This window comes from Gallus gallus, chromosome 2, assembly GCF_016699485.2.
Source record: "Gallus gallus isolate bGalGal1 chromosome 2, bGalGal1.mat.broiler.GRCg7b, whole genome shotgun sequence".
NCBI classification, from domain to species: Eukaryota; Metazoa; Chordata; class Aves; order Galliformes; family Phasianidae; genus Gallus; species Gallus gallus.
This window is the reverse complement of record NC_052533.1, coordinates 42,901,886-42,921,178: the sequence shown is the minus strand read 5'-3', so window position 1 is coordinate 42,921,178 and position 19,293 is coordinate 42,901,886. Positions and strand designations below refer to the sequence as shown.

General features: G+C 45.5%; 2 long non-coding RNA genes across 2 annotated transcripts in view; both read left to right on the top strand.

Moving 5' to 3' along the window:
• Positions 1–12,769, top strand: part of LOC112531724 — a 34,516-nt gene extending 21,747 nt beyond the window's left edge. Inside the window, exon 3 of the long non-coding RNA XR_006938525.1 lies at positions 10,756–12,769. This is a non-coding gene — a long non-coding RNA (uncharacterized LOC112531724). The remainder of the gene's footprint in view (positions 1–10,755) is intronic.
• LOC112531724 lies at positions 12,770–18,153 on the top strand. Its single transcript, XR_005857573.1, has 2 exons — positions 12,770–15,456; positions 17,987–18,153. It is a non-coding gene; the product is annotated as an uncharacterized LOC112531724 (long non-coding RNA).
• Positions 18,154–19,293: the final 1,140 nt, after the last annotated feature.

Genomic DNA, 19,293 nt, shown 5'->3' with positions numbered 1-19,293 from the left:
TTGGAAAAGACCTCCAAGATCATCCATTCCAACTGTCCACCTATCATCAATACTCCCCTCTAAACTGTGTCCCTCAGTACAACATCTGGGCATTCCTTGAGCACCTCCAGGGATGGTAACTCCACCACCTCCTTGGGCAGGCTGTGCCAGAACCTGACCACTCTCTCGGAGAAGTAGTGTATCCTAACATCCAACCTAAATCTCCCCTGGCACAACTGGAGGCCATTCCCTATCACTGTTAGGTGGGAGAAGAGGCCGACCCCCACCTTCCCGCAGCCTCCTTTCAGGCAGCTGTAGAGAGCGATCAGGTCTCCCCTGAGCCTCTTATTCTCCAGAATGAACAATCCCAGCTCCCTCAGCCTCTCCCCATCAGACTTGTGCTCCAGACCCTTCACAGCTTTGTTGCCCTTCTCTGGACACACTACAGAGCCTCAATGTCTTTCCTGCAGTGAGGAAACAGCATAATTTTGTCTGATAACTATTTGCCATACCTGGGGAGAAGAAAGTAATAAAGAAAAACATGGGTTTATATGGATTGATAGTGATAGGACAAGGAGAATGGTTTCAAACTGAGACAGGGGAGATTTAGGTTAGATATGAGGAGGAAGTTTTTCACACAGAGGGTGGTGATGCACTGGAACAGGTTGCCCAAGGAGTTTGTGGATGCCCCATCCCTGGAGGCATTCAAGGCCAGGCTGGATGTGGCTCTGGGCAGCCTGGTCTGGTGGTTGGTGACCCTGCACATAGCAGAGGGGTTGAAACTCGATGGTCATTGTGGTCCTTTTCAACCCAGGCCATTCTATGATTCTATGATTCTATGAAAAATGAAGAAAAAAGAAGAAGAAAAAGAAAAAAAAAGAAAAAAAGGAGAGGTGAAAGCAGAGAACAAGAATGAAGAGTGCTTAAATGCTAAGGAGAATGGGAATCAATTCTTGCAAGACTGGAGAAAGCTGCAGAGAAAGATGAAATCCAAAATACGGTCAAAGAAAAGTGCCTAAAAGACAGAAGCTGAAAAATAACATTTCAAATATTAGCCATTACTTCCAAGATGTTATCAGCCATTGCTAGTCTGTTGTCATGGGGAGAAAAAGGCGTTACAACATCAAAGGAAACAAGGAATGTAATAAAGAAAGAAATTAGAAGAGTAATTTGCATCTATTTGGTGGTATAATCTTCAGAGGCACTTTCACTAATTAGCAGGTTTGGGCGGTACATATCAGAGTATTCAGAGAGTGGTGGAAGTCTCTAGGCAGCAATTCAGATGGCCACAGAACATTTTTGGAGCCTCGTAACTTATCAGCAGAATGAGTTATTTTTTTTCTTCATCACTTGGAACTTGACAGTCAGAAGGAAAAAAAAGAACAGCCTCTTGCAGGAGCAAGTTTCTTTGAGCAAACATAATGCAGAAAAGCTCATCTTTTCTTCCAGAATGTTTGAGAAGATGATGGTAATGGCATACCTCTATTCACTGTGTGACTGTATTTGAGTGTACCTGGTCTTGGCTGTGACCATTTGTTCTTCTCTTGCATTGTGCTTTTTATTCCTTTTTCTATTTTACTTTTATGAGTGTTTAGAGGTCTAGATGTCTGTTCTGAAGTAAGTAAATAAATGAATAACACATAAAGGGACAGAGAAAGTAATTCCCTGTTTCACAGAAGTGATTGGAGACAGAACAGCAGCAAATTTAGAGGACCTTCTGATACTTTTCATCATGTCAGGTGTTATTTAGATTGATTTTTATTCATCATTAGCACCTAAGGTCTCCAATGGCAAAAGCTGAGAACTTAAATGCATACCTTATGTGAATGCAAAAAGAGGTCTTTGGTATTCAGAGACTTATTTACGTCTATCAGTTCCTCTGAAGCTGAGGTTTGAGTGAAACTTGATGTGTTTCCCTATCTACTTTTTCCTTTGTTTAACCAGAGACATAGAACCGATCTTCCCTTCTGCAGGGACTTCTCCAGTTCAGATGCTTTTTCCTTCCTTTCTGCTTTGTATTTCCTTCATTTGTGTCTGTCTGCCTCTGGACTGTCCATCTCCCTGGGTGTGTCTCCTGCTACAGATCATACCTTGTCTCTGCCCGTTCATTAGATGGGTTGATTCCCTGCATCCATTTCAGCTGAAAATGGTACTTTGTTCCAATCCAATCTCTTATCCCTGCTGGAGTCAAATTGAGTCAGAAGGTCTAAAATTATCCCAGAGGATAACTCCACTGAGGTAAATACAGTGAATTTAACTCTGTGTTTTCCTTGTGTTTCAAAAACAATTTTTCTTTAAATCTCAGATGAATATACTTGTTCTGAAAATGTATTTTAACTAAAAAGTGTGATCAGAAGAGCTCGTTCATTCCTTTTGACTAACACCTATTCTTTTCACACAGCAGCTGTATGTACCAAATGCAGGAATATTTTTTGAATCAAAGCAAGCAGACTGCTTTCACAGTTTACTTGCTTTTCCCCTCATTACTGATCTTTTGCTGTAACCATGGATCTATCTGTAATGCTGAGTTTTGTGTGTATTACGCTTTGTATTGCTGAAAAAATGCTGAACGAACTTGCCTGTGAGTATCAGGTGGAGATTGTTCAAAGGATATGACTGAAACAGAGGTAGGTATACACCATTCCATAAATAAACCCTCCTAAGCGTAAGCTGTGACCATTCCTCTCTCCATCTGAACACTTCAAGCTTTTCAGAAAGCTGCTTTTATGTAAGATTAGAGAGCTGTCTCCATGACATGGTGCTTTGCTTCTCTTCACCATTAGTTGGGCGTTAGTTGTTCTGGCTGTAAATAGACAGGCACAGATGGTACCACGACTCTCAGAGCCTCCACACATCTTGCACTGCAGGGATTTTTGTTATTCTTGTTATCTCTCTAGCAGCTCCTACTCTTTCCTAACAGTTTGTTGAGAAGAAAAGGGAAGGCTAAAGAACAATCGGTCCTTTCGCTCTCTAGGATTGCTGAAGCCTTTAGGCAGGACTGCAGCATTCATTTTGACTTTATCCTTCGTTAGGGGAACCCAACCACGGACTCTTCAATGAAGCAAACTTTCTTCCATCCTCACCAGGTGGAGTCAGCCCTCCCTGAGAAGCAGAACTAGATGCCCCAATGGCATTAACCTGCAGCTCTCAAAGGGCACTTAGCCTCTCTGCACATCCTCCCTCAGTGCCCTGCAGCTCTGATCAGCGCACTGCAAAGAAACACAGCAGGCTTGTATCTTGAAAGACTGCCTCAGAGCACAAGAACAGTGTTTGCAGGAACAATTAGCAGCATCGAATCTAGAGAGGATAAAAAGGACATGACAGAGTTGTACCTCCCCTGATGCGCTTCATGGAGAAGGTAGATTAGGTGACCCTCTTTAGTCTTTCACGTAACACAAAAGCAAGATGTTAACTTAGTGGCAACAAATTGAAATCAGATAAAAGGAAATCAATCCTATAAAGAGTACAATTAACCTCCCACTACCAGAGCCAAGAACTTAGCAAGGTTTTAAAACAGATTGGATGTTTGTGTAAATGATTAAAGTGTTTGCATGGTACTTTCTCTATCCCATCTTTTGTAAGCTGATTAGATTCTGTTTTTCTAAAAGGGCAAATTAGTAGTGTCTGGGTAAGAAGAAGGCAAAACTCCTATTTGTTTAATATTTGGTTTTCCATCATCTTCCTCTACAGCATTGGAGAATGCAAGCAGTCAGTGACATGGCAACGGGTGGAATGTTCACCTGCTTCTGGACAGTAGTTTCTGCATTGTCGTATATAAAGCTACTACAGAGTGGTCCAGGTTAGCCAGTGTGTTCATAAATAGCTCAGTTCAGAATCATTGAATGGTTGGAAGGGACGTGTAAAGATCATCTAGTTCAACCAACCAGCCTCCACCAGATCAGGTTGCCCAAAGCCCCATCCGGGCTGACCAGAGACAGCTCCAGGGATAGGGCAACCACAGCTTCTCTGGGCAGCCTGTGCCAGTGCCTCACCACCCCCATCATCCACCTCTTTAGTATGACCCTAGATTCACTCACCAAAGGCCTTTAGTGATACAGCATACTTTTATACCGCTACAGGTCCTAAACAAAAAGCCCTCATTTTACATGGAGTACATCCATGTCCATCAGCCCTCAGTGGTCCTCGGAGACCAGTGGGCAAGCAGGAGTGGTGTCAGTGGGTGCTCCTGTTGGGCCAAGACTGCCACGCACTCTTCTGTGCCACTCTGCTCTGGTCCGGGGAGTTTGTCTACATCTGTATTTATCAGCCCAGCACAGGCCCTGGCTTAGTTGAGACTGCAATATCCTGTAGCAGAGAACAGGCTTGCAGGAGAGGAGGCTGCGATGAAAGTACTGCGGAAAGGAACATCACGGCTCACCCCTTTTTTAATGAAAAGACTGATGGAGAACTGTCCATCAAAAGGATTAGACAGCTAAGCGATAGATGAATTTCCCAGAATTGCAATGTTTCAACAGGAAAAAACAACAAAATGACCTTAATATTAAATAGGAGGCGTGAATGTCGTGCAGAAATGTATGACAATTGGAAGGGGAAGCAGTTGAAGGCATGAAAAGCCTGATGAGATTATAAATAAAGTTACATATTGCATTACACCACGCTCCTGCAATTCATGTTTCCTCAGCTATTCAGTACAGACTGCTGTCAGCTCACCACTTATCTGCTACAGATTTTGGCTATCTCTCAGTTCCCTCATAAATGAGACAGTTTGGACACAGACATGTAGAAAAAGAGTGTGTTTCATTTCTTTGCAGATCCCAATCTCTGTGGCAAATCCTGACTGTGTGAATGGTTCAGGATATGCCAAACTGCTGGAAAAGGCAAGCTGAGAAGCAGGTCTTTGCAAATGTAAAGACAAACAAGTATGTAATTCACTTGATTGAGTTGGTGGTGATAAGTTTGAAGTGCACGGAATAATCAGTTTGTGATGCCAATAATCAGTTTGTTCAGGCTTTTCTGCATCAGTTCTGTTGGTGACTGTACAGTCATTGCCAGGGAAGCTCACCCTGCTGCACAGCTTAGGGAATGACCAATCCTTCTGTTCTTGGTGCCTTCGAATTATAACCAGCTGCCTTCCTAGAGCGTGTGCACTAGCTGGACACACACGGTTAGGATCAATACAGAGTTGCAGAGGGAAATTTACGGATATCAATACCCAATGCAATAAAAGCAACTCCCCATTCTCTTCCCTTGTCTCACCAGCGTGTCCTACTTCATCTTCCAGAGTTGATTCTGTTGGAGAAAAGCCTGTCATTCGCTGCACTACCAACTGGGCCTGCAGCGAGGTTAGCTCTGGAGGCTGTGATGGAGGTCTTCAGTACTTCTGGTTTCTCTCTGATTTATAAACACTGACTTCTGCTGATAAATAGAACGGGGCTTTAGAGCCAGGTACACGTCTACCACTTACTTAAACCCCAATGCTTTGCTACTGAAGTGAGCTGCTGGCAGGAGTTGCTAGGTAACTGCACCCTTCCCGTGGCTTATGGGAGCGAGCGAGAGAGTTCTGGTGATGTCATGCTTCACATTCATCTTTCATCTTTTCAGAGAGTTTTCTCTCAATTTCTACAGGAACAGGTGCATGGGGGAGTTGTTCAGTAAGTTAGAGCTTTCCTGCTCCATCGTGCTGGCGCAGCTTAATTTCACTCTTGTGAAACACTGTAATAATGCAGAATTGGCCTGGGCTCCTGGAAGTGTGATTTTAGGGGAGCAGTTCTGTCTGTTCAGGCCTCTTGCCTCTTCTAGATGCTGATTCAAGAGCTAACTCCTTGGAAACAGACAGCTCCAACAGCTGCTCCGCTGCCTGTATCTGAACAAAATGGTGGCTTCCTCAGCAAAAGGCAATGGGAGCTTTGTGATTATGCTTTTCAAGAATGCAGAGATCCAAGTATTAAGTACGCAGAACAGACCAAAGCTGTGACTTATGCCCCTTTCAATACTAACCATGTGCCTAATTTATATTAGTAAGAGTCAAGTTACATCAATGTGTAGCATTTTAAGTGTAGTACATCTTTAACAAGGCGGATGAGAATAGATAAATAGGATGGCTTGAACATGCTGTGGTGAGTATGGGATGGATGAGCAGGAAAGCACGGAGCTGTGGGAGATCTAATGAGGTGTGTGCATCCAGCTTCCCTAGGCCAGAGGGGAGGTACATTCAAAGCGTGGTGTGTCTGAAGGCTGTCCGGGTGGCTCTCTGCCCAAGTGGGAAGGCGAGGCATGGAGGCAGGGACTGGTCACAGCTGTGTGGTCAGGTTTGACTCCCACTTGGGCTCTGCAGAGATATTATTCTTCCTGGTTTCTTCCCCAGTCTGAGCTATCTGTGCTGTCCTCTCTGGTAGTCTTGTCAGCCTTTCTGCAGTGGCCACCATGCACGTTGGCACTGGCAGGAGTATCACACTGCAGCAGCAGCTGGTGAGAACAGCATTCAGATCAGAGAAATCAAGCCCTCCAGTTTGTAACAACTGCATCCTCTGGGTGCTGCTGCCTTCATCCCTGCCATTCCCAGCTGGATCTACCGGTTGCTCTCTCTGTTTGCTTGCCTGATTTGATCTTCGTTTTCTTTATCGCTGCCTCTTGCCATCCTTCTCCCCCACACTTCCCCATGTGTGAGAATTTCTAATCAGTGCAGAGCACGGATCCCAGGCGTGCGCTGTGCCAGGCTGCTGTGGCAATTAGTTAACGTTTGGAGTGTGCTGAGCGGCACTATCTCCAGCATGCTATTTTAAGATGCAGTCTTGATCACATATAAAGGTCTACCTGGCAGGAAAGGAACTGAGACAGAGAATAGAGCTGACGTTCCCTAGACGCCGAGCAAATGCTGGGCTAAATGTGCTGTTTAGAACAGGGAAGTCAATTTTCTGCAGGGAAAGAGCACGCTGGCATTCATTAGGACGGGCACAGACCAGTGGGGGAGATGCAATGCCCCACTGACAGCGAGTGCCTCCATGTCCTCGCCTATTCGGTCTGACTGGGCAAGGACCCCCCTCCTTCAGAGACAAACTGTAAGAAACCTTTCTGCTTTGTGTCACTTCCACAGAAGCCATCAGGGTGATTTGCATAAATATGCAAGTGGTAATCAAACCTGGGTAGTTCGGCTGGTTCGTGATACATTTTTTGTGCATGCTACGCATACAAACCTAATAGGTGTTCACTCTGTTTTAACCTGCTCAAGGTCGCCAAATTGAAGAGGGACCAAAGAAATAGAAGGCAAAATTGCATCCCGTTTTTTGGTACTACACCTCTCCGGGGACATTATACTGTTACTGTAAAGGCCAAAAAGGGTGCAAAGAGATCTGCTGGTCCTCTGATAATTGTTCCCTTCTTCTGGCTGCAGAGCAATAAGAGAATAAGAAAGACTACAGGTGCTGATGGCGTTAGTATGTTCTACACACCAAGTCACTCCAGTAAATCTAATTTACAGGCAAGCTGGAGTTTATGAAGAATGAAGTGACCGAGGTCCCTCACGCTTTGGGGAATTCATTGTTTCTGTCTGATTCTCTGCTCATTTTGATGGTTCCGGCCAAAGATTAACACACACTCCACATGGCTTTCCATTGTTTTATAGAGATTACAGGAGGTTTTTCTGTGGCTGTCCTACAGTGACAGAGCAGAGAGCTCCAGGTTTTTACTGAATGATTGCATATATAACTTCAGCGACGCCTGTTCACGTATCTTTAAATTGGGAACGAGAGATTTGATGACTTTTGAGAAGAAGTGAAGCAAATGAAGGCCAGCGTAAGAACTGAACCAAAATGAGAACTTAAATATCATTCTCTTAATTACCTGACATAATCCTGCCAGTTTTGTTTTAATAAATTACTTAAGTGCCAGCTAAAAGACAGTCAATTACCTAGAAATCTGGTAATAATTAATTGAGCTCTCTAAAAAACAGCCCTCACCAGTGATACAGTTAAATATTTATGACTTACGACTCGTGGTGATACGTTCTCGAGGCAGATGATCAGATCATACATAAAGCAAATCAGGCATCTGCAGTTCAGGAAGTTTCTATTAAAAAGCCCACAGCTTTGAGGGGCTCCTGGCTGAGTTTCCAACACCGTCACTTTGGGGAATAGAGTTTTTCACTGCTTGGTCACTTCCTGAAAATGATTCCTTTTGGATATTCAGATTCATTCCAGCTTCATGTCTGAGTCTGAAGGATGCATATATCAGGGCGCTGTCTTGTGCGTTCCATCAACATGATATCCGCGGATGGGATAACTACAGCATTACTGATGAAGGCATAGAGTTAGGAGGGTACAGGCAGCACGCAATTTCAAATGCTGAGGGCCAACAATGAATGCTTCACTGTGCAACTTAATGATGGTGCTCAGATATATCCATAGACATTCTGCATTAAAAGATAAATTTCTCTGTTGCGTTGGTTTGAGCAACCTGATCTTTCCAAACGAATGACATGTTAATAAATGCTAGATAACCTACTGCAGAAACTAGAAGCGGTGTTTACCTTCCAAACAAAGCCTTTCTGCAGGGGCAGCTGTCCCAACCCCAGAGTTGCACACATTCCCCAGGAGTGCTGCAGAGCAGCAGTGCTGGAGGACACACGCCCAGGCCCCTTGTACATACACAGTGCAACGGGTGAGGATGCCACAGCTACTTCCTCCAGCAAGAGCTGCTGCTGGGGTGGGTTACAGCCCACAAGGAAGGTGATGATCGGCTGCAATTTATTTTTATACCCTCTGCTTCATCTGTATCCATCTTCACACTGATAAAGGAACAGCTGCTTTTAATCTCACATTTAAATGCCAGGCCTGGTATGGTGACCTCTCAAGAGCCATGGGTGCTATCCTTCTCAGGCCAGCAACACCCAAAGGACAGCTATTATCCTTATGTGCAGCGTTAGCCGTGGGTCTTTCTGTGGCCAATTTGTTGCAGTAGCGGATGGGGTCTGGGAGGCAGAGAGAAATGCTTTAGTCAATTCCCTTGCTAAATGCTTCGATCCATTCACTGTAGGCATGCAGAGGGTTGTTCGGATCTGCTTCGACACCAAAGGTTTTATTTCCAGAGGCTGTCACATAGTGATACAAACTGCCAGGGGAATTTAGGCACAGATGATTAATGCATTGTAAGGTAGCCGTTGGACTAGCAGAGCTGCTATTCCCCTGGAAAGAGTGCCTTGTAATAGCTCATTTATATAAGAGCAGTAAGACACTCTGGCCTGGGAATTACCATGGTTTGAATTCACTATTTTCATAAAAAAAGTGTGAGAGGGGGTGGGCATAAGGCTTCTCAGCACCGGAGTTGAAATGCAGAGCAACACACACTGCAGAGGAGACTGTGCAGCCCACAGAGGTGAGGCTGTGGGCCAGCGGTCCGCTCTGCCTGCAGGGTAGGCCTGGTCCGGCAAAGGAAGGGTGCTCCATAGACATCAGCCTGTCGGCCTATTTCTGCCTTCTGGAGAGTGAAGAGGGGAGTTTCATTTAAATCGACTGTAAGAACATTCAAACAGGTTTATGGTGTAGAAAAGGGGAAGAGGTAAATGCAGGAGGAAAAAAAAGAAACAACTACTTCAGTCTTCCCTGAGACGTGTGGATAAGTATGAAAAGTTGTTCCTCCTCCTTTCTGCTGACTTCTACCAGAAGGTGGCAATTCCTTCCTAAAGCTTGCCTGCCACATAGCTGTGTGTAGGTCAGTGAGGCAGTGCAGAATTAAGCCAACTCCACTGGACGATGGGTGAGTGGCTGGGAAAGAGACAGGTGGAAAGTGTAGAGCTAGCGTGATATGAGAGACTGGAAAGGGGCTATTTCCTTGTTTTGTCAAAAAAAGAGAAGTTTTATAAGGGCTACACAGTCTGAGCTTGTTCCTAGTTAACATTTAGTACATATTCTTTCTGAAAGTAATGGGTTGTATTGGGAAGGCGATCAGAAGAGATCCTTTTCCATGTGTGAAATACAGAAGGGTTGAACGGAATGTCCTCTGGACAAATAGCAAATGTGTAAGCTGAGAACCACTGGTTTGCTGACTTAATTTTCCTTTTGAAAGAAAGACAATGTGTAGAAATAAAAATGGGCATCCTTCAAGCTAGTGGCAATGAAAAACGAGCTGGTGGCAATGAAAACATTGAGAAGAGGGATTGGCGCTTAAAGCACAAGTTCTTCTCAGTTTTATTTCTCTGCTACTTTTTTTCTCAAGTCGCTTGCACAGTATTTTTTCCTACAATAACCTTACAGAGCAAAGGCTAATCTGAAAAAATTCTGCTCGTCAAGTATTGCCTTTCTCTAATAAGCACGTCCCGTTGGAGCTGCAGTTTTTCTCTCTTGTTCTGTGATTGCTCATCTATGAAGGCCTATAGCCAGCCCTCCCAGATTAAAGAATAAGGTTGACAGGAGGCCCTTCAAGACCCTGTTCTTCTGTTCCCTGGCTTGCATGCTTGTTCTGAACTAGTAATTCCCAACAAAGCTATATATCTTATTTTGTCTTATTACTATAGTGGTTCAAGAAGGGAAAGAAAGAAATCAAAGGGTGTTGAGCTGTCCCAGTGAAGAAACATGTCTGCCATCATCAAAGAACTTGGTCATTAATTCCCATTGCAAAACAATGCTTTCATTGCCCTGCTTTCCTTTTGCAGACAGAACTAGCTAGGAAAAGATCAAGCTGTTTACGTGCAACTTAAAATGGATGGCCGAGGCTGTGCTTTTTTAAATAATGGTTGTGTATTGCTGACTGATTTTCTACTAAACAGGCAAGTTACTTAAATGATGCTGTGATATTCACACTTTGTCTTCTGTTTGGTTCCAGGAAATTTGTCTCACGAGGATTAGAAACGCTGCCATCTGCAATACAGACATTTCTATCAGCGGATGTGACCAGGAAAACCTAGTGTTTGTCAGTAATTGCTTCTAAAAATAGGCACTGTCTCTTAAAAGTGAAACAGGAGGGTGACAAGGAGCTTTAAAACAATTCTCGTTAGTGGCAGAGAATAACCCACATCTATAACTGTGTTGTAAGGCCAGCACTGTTGCTGTGGTGGAGGGCGCTAAGCCCCTGGCAGCCCAAATGCTGCCTTTGTACCTCAGTCCCACGTGGCACCATGGGTAGGAGGCCCTGACATACTCCCCCCAGGCTCCATTTTCTCACATGATGGAGAGGAGCTGCATCAGCATGGGGCAGGGGAGTGGCACAGGCACAAAAGCTGTTGGGGTGGGAAGGGAAAGGTAGCACGGACCAGGTCAAGGGGCAGGATTAGACCTTCTGTTCATCCTGGAGGACAAACCCACACAGCCTTTACCTCCTCCAAGGGGCCTTGCAGACTCTCTTTTGTAAATGCTAATCAAGAGAGTAAATCAGAGCTTGTTGTCAGTGAAGTAACATGGGATAGCTTTCTCCTGTCTCTTAGCAATGGGTCTTCTGTGCTGCCAAGAGACAACTGATAATGACTTCTTAATACACTTGCTCTGATAATAAGGTTTTTGTCACTATTGTCCAAACTGCTCAACTCACATGTGTGGTAGGACACAGAAAATGTCACTCCGTCTCTGCTCTGTGCTCACTCTACATTTTCATCTAAAATAATCCGCTTCTAATTCACAGCAAAGAAACTGATGGGAGTGAAGAGAAAGTGCTTCCCAAGAGCTCTCTAATGGGCCTAGGCAACGGTGTGAGCACAATGTGGGTATTCCTCTGCTTTCAGGAAGCAGGAAGCATACTGACTGTCCTTCTTTCCCGTATGCGTGTTCTAGCTCCAATCTCAGAATCAAAGGATGGAGTTTTCACAGTGGGACTGTGCAAAGCAGGGGGGGGAGCAGCCCTGCTGCCAGCTGAGGCAAGCGGTCCTGGTGCATCGCCTGTACTTGCCTTGCCACAGGCACGGCTGTTGCACACTGCACAGCATCCTCTGGGCAGCAACACCAAATCGGGGCTGTGAACATCGGATGAAGGGCTTCCGATGGCAGATGGCAGACTCTGAGCTGCGCACACTTTTAGATTAGTGTAGTTTCAAATCGTTTTAATCTGCTTTGGTTCTCGTGGCTTGCCCAGGCTGCAAAAAGGTATGAAAACAACATAAAGGTAGCTGCCTGCACATCTGGCGAGCACCAGCATGCTACAGTGCAGGGGAGAGCTGGGAGTAGTTGGTGGAAATTTAGCAGAAGAAAACAATGACCGGTTGTCAAAAGGAATGTCTTTACTAAGCAGTGTTCTAATCACAGAAGGTGATGAGACACCGCTTACACCAGGTGCTCTGGGTGAAAAGAAACAGTCCGAATTGGCCGGACCCCTTTGTCAGCCCCCAGCCCCACGGTTCTGAGGCAGCCATTTCATTTCAGGCTGTGCAAGCCTGCAGCCCGAGGCCGGTCTCGTGACCGTTTCTGTCTCTAGCAGCCTGATCCACTACAGCCCATATAAATCAGTGGGAATTATTCTCGTGGAAAACTGGGGTCTTGGAAGAGGCCCTTGAAATATAGCAGATATATCAGCGGCAGTGTTGGCACCGCATAAAGGGCAGAGCGAATAATAATAGCAACAAAGAACTCCCAGCATCCAGAAAGTGCAGCAGAGGTCAGGCTCTGCATGAAGACAGTTGTTATGAGAGATTTAAATGTTTTGAAGGAAAGCACAGCAGGGCGGTCACGCAAGGAACTCTGCTGCAGCCACAGCCCCTGTTCCTGGGCACTGGCTGAGGCTGCTGCTGTGGGCATTGCACCTGCCCCACTGTTCTCCATTCAGACTGTGTTTCCAGGCTTGCTTTATGCACTCCCCACAGCCCACAGCCCTGCTGCAGGTGCTTCAGTCTGTACTGATGGGCTGTGAAAGCAGCCTGTTCAATGGGCCCCAGCAGCCTGTGCTCTACTTGATCCTGCTCTCCTCTCCAGCAGCTGCCTCAGCCTATTTTAGCTGGGTTTCCTGTGGCAATTCAACCAGAACTTGGGAGTTGGAGCTGCAAGTTGCCACCATCCAACCTCCCCCTCACGCTCTAAAGCCCCATCCCAGTGGCATGCCAGAACTTTCCCTGGGTTTGCTCAGCCCAGAGCAGAGGAGCTGAGGGGAGGCCTCATGGCGGCTGCGGCTCCTCACAGAGAGTGGAGGGGCAGCGCTGAGCTCTGCTCTGTGTGACAGCAACAGGGCCCGAGGGAACGGCATGGAGCTGTGTCAGGGGAGGGGGGACAGGTTGGGGATTGGGAACAGGTGCTTCAGCAGAGAGCGATGGGCATGGAACGGGCTGCCCAGGGCTGTGGGTACGGCCCTGAGTGCCAGAGTTCAGAAAGTAGACAGCACACTCAGACATTGGATTTGGATTTTGGGTGCTCCTGTGTGGAGCCAGGGGTTGGACTCAGTTATTCTTATAGGTAATTTCCAACTTGGGATATTCTCTGTTTCTATGAGCTGTCTCTCCAGAGCCCAGCCGTATGCCCACTGGTCACCTTTATTCTGCCTTTCCCACAGATCCTTCTGCATTGCTCCGAGTAAGCCCAGGTGAACACATTAACATAGCTATCTTCCCTGCACACTGGCTCTTTGGAATCTGAACAGACTGCAATGTTCTCAGATGTGTCTGTGCTTCAGTGGATTATTTTTGAATTTATTCGACAAATAATTCCTGGTCTGTACCCTGACTCACTGAGTGCTGAACTTCTCTTAAGTAATGCATGCTAATCATCATCTGTTCTGCATTTTATAGCTAGTGGTGGTGAAAGATGAAAGCCCAGCATTGCCTATTATACTGGGGCTACAGTCAGATATAAAAAAAAAAAGTCCTCCAAGATGACATCTGTTGTAGCCAAAGTTCATATATTCCTTCATGAAAATTCAACTACATTAAAAAAAGAGAGAGAGAGAGATTTGCAATAGATGGAGGATGATTCATGCTTAAATACACAGCAGAATGCCACTCACTCTTTCCCTTAGTCCTTGCTGCTTTGTGAGTCCAGCCAGGGAAGATCTGTGATCAGTGCTAACAAATGTACATTTTCTCATCTTGCCCTTCAGCATTTCATCAGAGGTAACACTAAAGTCTGGTGCTCTTTTGACATCACACAAATTGCATTCTCTGTCTCTGTTCTCCTCTCCCAGCCTGTTTTATCTTTCGGTGCTCAGCAGATCTTCACATGCAGCTAAATGTTTAGCTGCAAAAAATGAAGCGTATGGAGGATATGCATGAATACAGAAAGTAGCAGGACTGTCACTGAATGGTCCTTTTTGGAGAAATTGGCCTCATTTCAGTGGGTAGTGAACAGCTGCCTCCCAGCTGAGATTTATCAGCTAAAGGCAAGGCAACAACAAATGTAGCAGAAGGAAGAGGGAGAGCTGTGAAAACTGGAGGGCTTCTTTCTGGCTGTGTTCTGGCAATGACTTGGCATTACGGACCAGACGAGGATGCTCAGGCCCGTACAGCTAGCAGGCCTACTCACAGCAGCATCGCCTGCTGCGAAGGGTTGACACTGCTGGTTCCAAGTAGTAAAAGAAGCAAAAGCTGAAACATTGAGATGAGTTCCCAGGCTGACTGATGTCTGGCACAGTGTCCTGTATTCCTGAGCTGCAGAAGTAGGTGAGAAATTTATGCAAGAGACTGTAACATTTCTGTCCAGGTAGCAGGTGCTTCCTTGGGCAGATCCTGGCTAACGGCTGCTGGGCAAGAGAGTTTTCCCATTGCTTTTGGTCATTGTAATCCCTTGGTACCTTGGTTGGAGTTTCCTGCTCCACATGCGCAATGTCACCAGCTGACATAGAATCTGAAAAGATGTGCTGGACCAGGGGAGGAGAAAAGGTGCTATTGCAACCATTGGCATCTTCTTCTTCAAACGCCTGCAAAGTGAGGCAGGACTGTCCTTCCTTTCTTCTTCATTACATGTTTCTGAAGACTACAACTTACTGTAATTCAGAATGAAGCTATTCAAGTTTTGTGGGGGAAGATTAGTGTGCTAAAACACTCGCACACCTCTAAGACAGCTGCAGCTGGATTGTCAGTGAGCTGATGATGGGAGACAGGAGGTTGTGAGAATGAAACAGGGAATGTGACACCTCTGGAGGTATCCAACAGGAACTGTGGAAGGAAAAAGCTGGGCCTGGGTTCCCACAGATGGAAGAGCCAGTGGGAAGGCATTAGGAGGGGAGCACACAGAAATGGATACCATCCACCATTGCCCAGAGGAGTTGGGCTGAGATTGTGTGAGACACATTTCTAACATCCTGCCTACCTCACCACTTAAACTGGGAGTTTTTGTCTGCTGGAAGCAAAGTGACACTAGCAAATGCCTAGTTGTTTTGTGTTGGTTTTTCTTCCTAACCGTGTCAGATTTCGTGTACTTGTGAGTTTCACAGCAGGGCTGAATCCTCAGGGGGACACCTGAGCTGGGATCCCGCAAGGCTTCAGCCAAGTCAAGGGCTGCACCACCACACACGTCACACTGTGCAAGGGAACCAGGGCGCTGCACAGGAACCGTGGAGACTACTTGGAAGTTAAGTTCTGATTTTTTGCCCTTTCACGTCTCAGGACGTTCTGAGGTTTGTTTTGTTTTGATTTGATTTTAACATAGCTCTGGTAATGTATTGATTCTTAGCGGGAATGAAAATGTTATTTACAAAAATTCCACGCAAAAAAAAAAAAAAAAGTGACAATTAACTGTCAGCAATTTTTGTAAGGTACACTGCAGTCAGAGCTACCAGAGGACTGAATAAAACTGAGGACTATCCCTGCAGATACATGGGGAAAATCATTCCTGGCCTCTCACAAATTGCAATTTAGTGTGCTGGCAGAACACCAAAGTGCCGGTGCTCATACACAGCCAATAAAAGCACTGCAACAGTTTTTCATGTACTTCTCTAGTAAGGGTTGTTGTTAATGGAACAGGATGTTCCAGTAACCTTTTAAAAGGTTAGGCTAATTCAGTTGTTTTTCTTTGTGAGGACCAAGCTTTGTTAGTCCAGTTATGGGTGGGTAAGCAAAGAGAGGCAGCATAGAGTGGAGCTGGGCAGTGTTTTAAGGTGTTTTCACTAAATTGTTGGTTTAAAAAACAGGTGAGCTGACCGGTGTGGGGAATTTTGCCTGCTGATGGGACCAAAGGGATGGACGGATGCAAGGTTGTTTTCTTTCCCAGCATCACCAGTCCCTGAGCCAGGCCATACCTATGCAGCCCTCCTACCATCCTGGGATAAGAGGGATACAGAGGATGAATAATTCAGCTGCAAATCAGCTCTCCAACTGCATTTTTTTTTTCCCCTAGGTATCTATTTTTAATTTAGATACTCCCACACGTGTTTTTGGTAGATTAGAGACAAGAGAAATAAGAGAAGAAGGCTCTGACGCAGGCAGGAAATAGAGCCTGGGGGCGGTGGAGGTTGAACTGCACTGGCCTGCCTGGAGCAGGGCTGGTGTGACCCTCCTGCAAAGGACAACGTGGTCCTGTAAGGGGCTGAGCACTCCTTGGTCCTTTCTCCTTCAGTGGGAGCTGAAGGTGCTCAGCTCTACTTACCTGGATTTAGACCTTTATGTTGGCAATTAGAAAGAAATAGTGATCAGCAGAGATGCTCTACCACAGGCATGGACTTCAGGGGAGCTGGGTTCAGTTTTGAGGTCTGCTACACATCTCCTCCATGTAGACCCTATAAATCTTCTATCTTATGGTTCCAGATTTGTTAATGAGAAAATCACTACCACTGCTTCCTTTGGTCTGCCGTGTCTAGCTATAATCTCTAGGGAAGACGCCATCACTGCTTGTTTTCAGCTTTGGATTATTCATGAGGGAGCCTATTCTGCTGTGTGGTAGCATCTTCCTATCGTATTTTTTAATCATGAACATCAGAGGGACAGAGTCATCAGAAGGGTTTGAGAGCAGAAAAAGATTTAGTGCAGCATGTCTTAGTTTCAGCTGGGAGAGAATTGTTTTCTTCAGAGTGTCTGGTATGATGTTTTGGTTCTAGGAGAAAAACAATGTTGATAACACACCTCTTTTTACAGTTGCCTGCTAAGCAGTGTTGTACAGAGCCAAGGCCCTTCTCAGAGAAGGGCCAAAGAGCTGGGAGGGAACAGAATTAGGACAGCTGACTTAAGCTGGCCAAAGGGATATTCCATACCATGTGACGTCACATGGAAGGAGTTTTGAAGGGGATGGCAGTGCATGTGGCTTTCTTCTGCTGAGTGGGGGGCCAGCTGGGCATTGGTCAGAGGGTGGTGAGCAATTGCTTGTGCACCACTTGTTGTACACATTCACATATGTGTATATATTTGTTATAATTATTATCCTTTTCCTTTTCTCTATCTTAGGAAATAGTTTTATCTCAATCCACAAGTTCTACTTTGTTTTTTTTGTTGTTGTTGTTTTTTAATCTCTCCCCCCATCCCACTGTGAAGGGGGGAAGGGGGGGTGATCAAATGTCTGTGTAGTGCTGAGCCACCTGCCAGGTTAAAACACAAAAAGCAGCTTAGTGAGGAGGTGGGAGGCTGCAGGAGAAAAATGGGGAAGAAAGACTACCCGTTTGGACAAAAGCAAAGTTATCATTCCATGTTTATCTTTGTGAGAACCCAGATTTGTAGAGGAGACTAGATGGCATTTTCATTTATACACTACTTCCTAGAGCATAAGGGAAATCCTGTCATGGCCGAGAATCTTTCCTTTGCTGTGTATACAGTATTTTCCAATAAATTACTTCAGATGAGCCCTAGCACCAAAAATATCTGCTTTTACAAGGTCTAGATGGCTGCTAAAGACATAGGTCTTTTGCTGTGGACTCAATGAAAGCTTTGAAATTTAGAGTAGTTTGCTCTCTTCTTGTTATGTTAGATGGATTCTTACCTCTCAGTTTTAGGTCGCTGGATATAGGCAACCTCTTAAAAGTGAGCTAAGAGGGAACAAGTATTTGAAACCCAGAAGTAAAGAAACTTAGGCAAGATCAGCCAGCAGGCTACGAAAAGCCTCTAGATTTCCTGAGACATTGTGTACTGTGCTACCCTTCCTCAGCTTCTAAATAAAGGGCTTTATGTAAAATGAAAAAAAATCCCAACACCTTTTACTTCTTTATTTATTGATCTTTGCAGTCATGAAAATCATGGAGTATTACTGAATTGCTTGAGTCCAGGTGACGGAAACCTGCTGCTTCTGCTACATTTTAAGGGAAAAGAAGGAAATAGAAAGGGGATCTGTAATGATGAAGAAGCCAACAAACTACCTTCTCAACTGGATGCCAGAAGAATCGAGGGCACAGGTCATCCTCTCATCTCTGCTTCCTGTAGTGGCTAAGGACACCGAAATAAGTGGTAGGATCCAATCTTAAGCACTGGGCTTCGTGGCTGGTGCAGTCACCATTATTCTGTGTTTTTTGGCAATGGGATGGCCTTCATGGCATCAGGCTTGAGTTCACCTGATGGGTTTCACCTCTCTCAAACAGGGAGGAGTCATTGTGGAAAAGCTAACAGGGCTTATTGGCAGGGCTTTCAACTAGATTTGAAAGAGGAGGGAGGTAACATCAAACTTGCCCGTGTTAAGGTGTGGAATGGCATAGGTAGGTTAGAGGGACAGGGTGCTAGTAGGGACCCTCAACCTGCTGCCCCAACATAAGCTGGCAACACTGCAGGACGCTTGAAATCTTGTAACAATGAGCCATGGACCACTGAGGCAATAGGAGAAGGAAACAAGGAAACTCAAGGGAGATACTTCAAAAGAATTAAGGAGTTATCCTCCAAGAAGGCGACAAGGTCAGCTGTGCAGCTGAAGTGCCTCTACAGCAATGCACGCAGCTTAGGAAATGAACAGGAGCTGGAAGCTACTGTGCTACTGCAAAACCATGATGTAGTTGCCATCGCTGAGACCTGGTGGGTTGATTCCCACAACTGGAGTGTGTCTATCAATGGCTACAAGCTGTTCAGAAGGGACAGGCGAGGATGGAGGGGAGGGGGTGTTGTCTCCTGTATGAAGAACATAAGTTAGTCAACAGAACCCTCAGGGAAACTGTCCTCAAGGACAAAGGAGGGGAGAAGTGCTGGCAGATCTTTAAGGAAGCTTTCCTTAGCTCTCCATTCCCAGGTGTAGGAAGTCAGGAAAGGAAGGAAAGAAACCAGCATGGCTGAACCAGGACCTGCTGGTCAAACTGGAACAAGAGAAGAAAATACACAGGCAGTGGAAGCAGGCACAGGTATCCTAGGTGGAGTACAGGATTGCTGCTAGGCTTCATAGAGATGATGTCAGGAAATCCAAGATGCAACTGAAACTGGACTTGGAAAAGGGTGCAGAGAAGAATGTGAAAGGCTTCTACGAACACATGAGCCAGAAAAGGAAAGCCCAAGAGGGTTTACCTCTCTAGAGGATGATACAGACAGGCTGGTAAGAACAGACAAGGAGAAGGCTG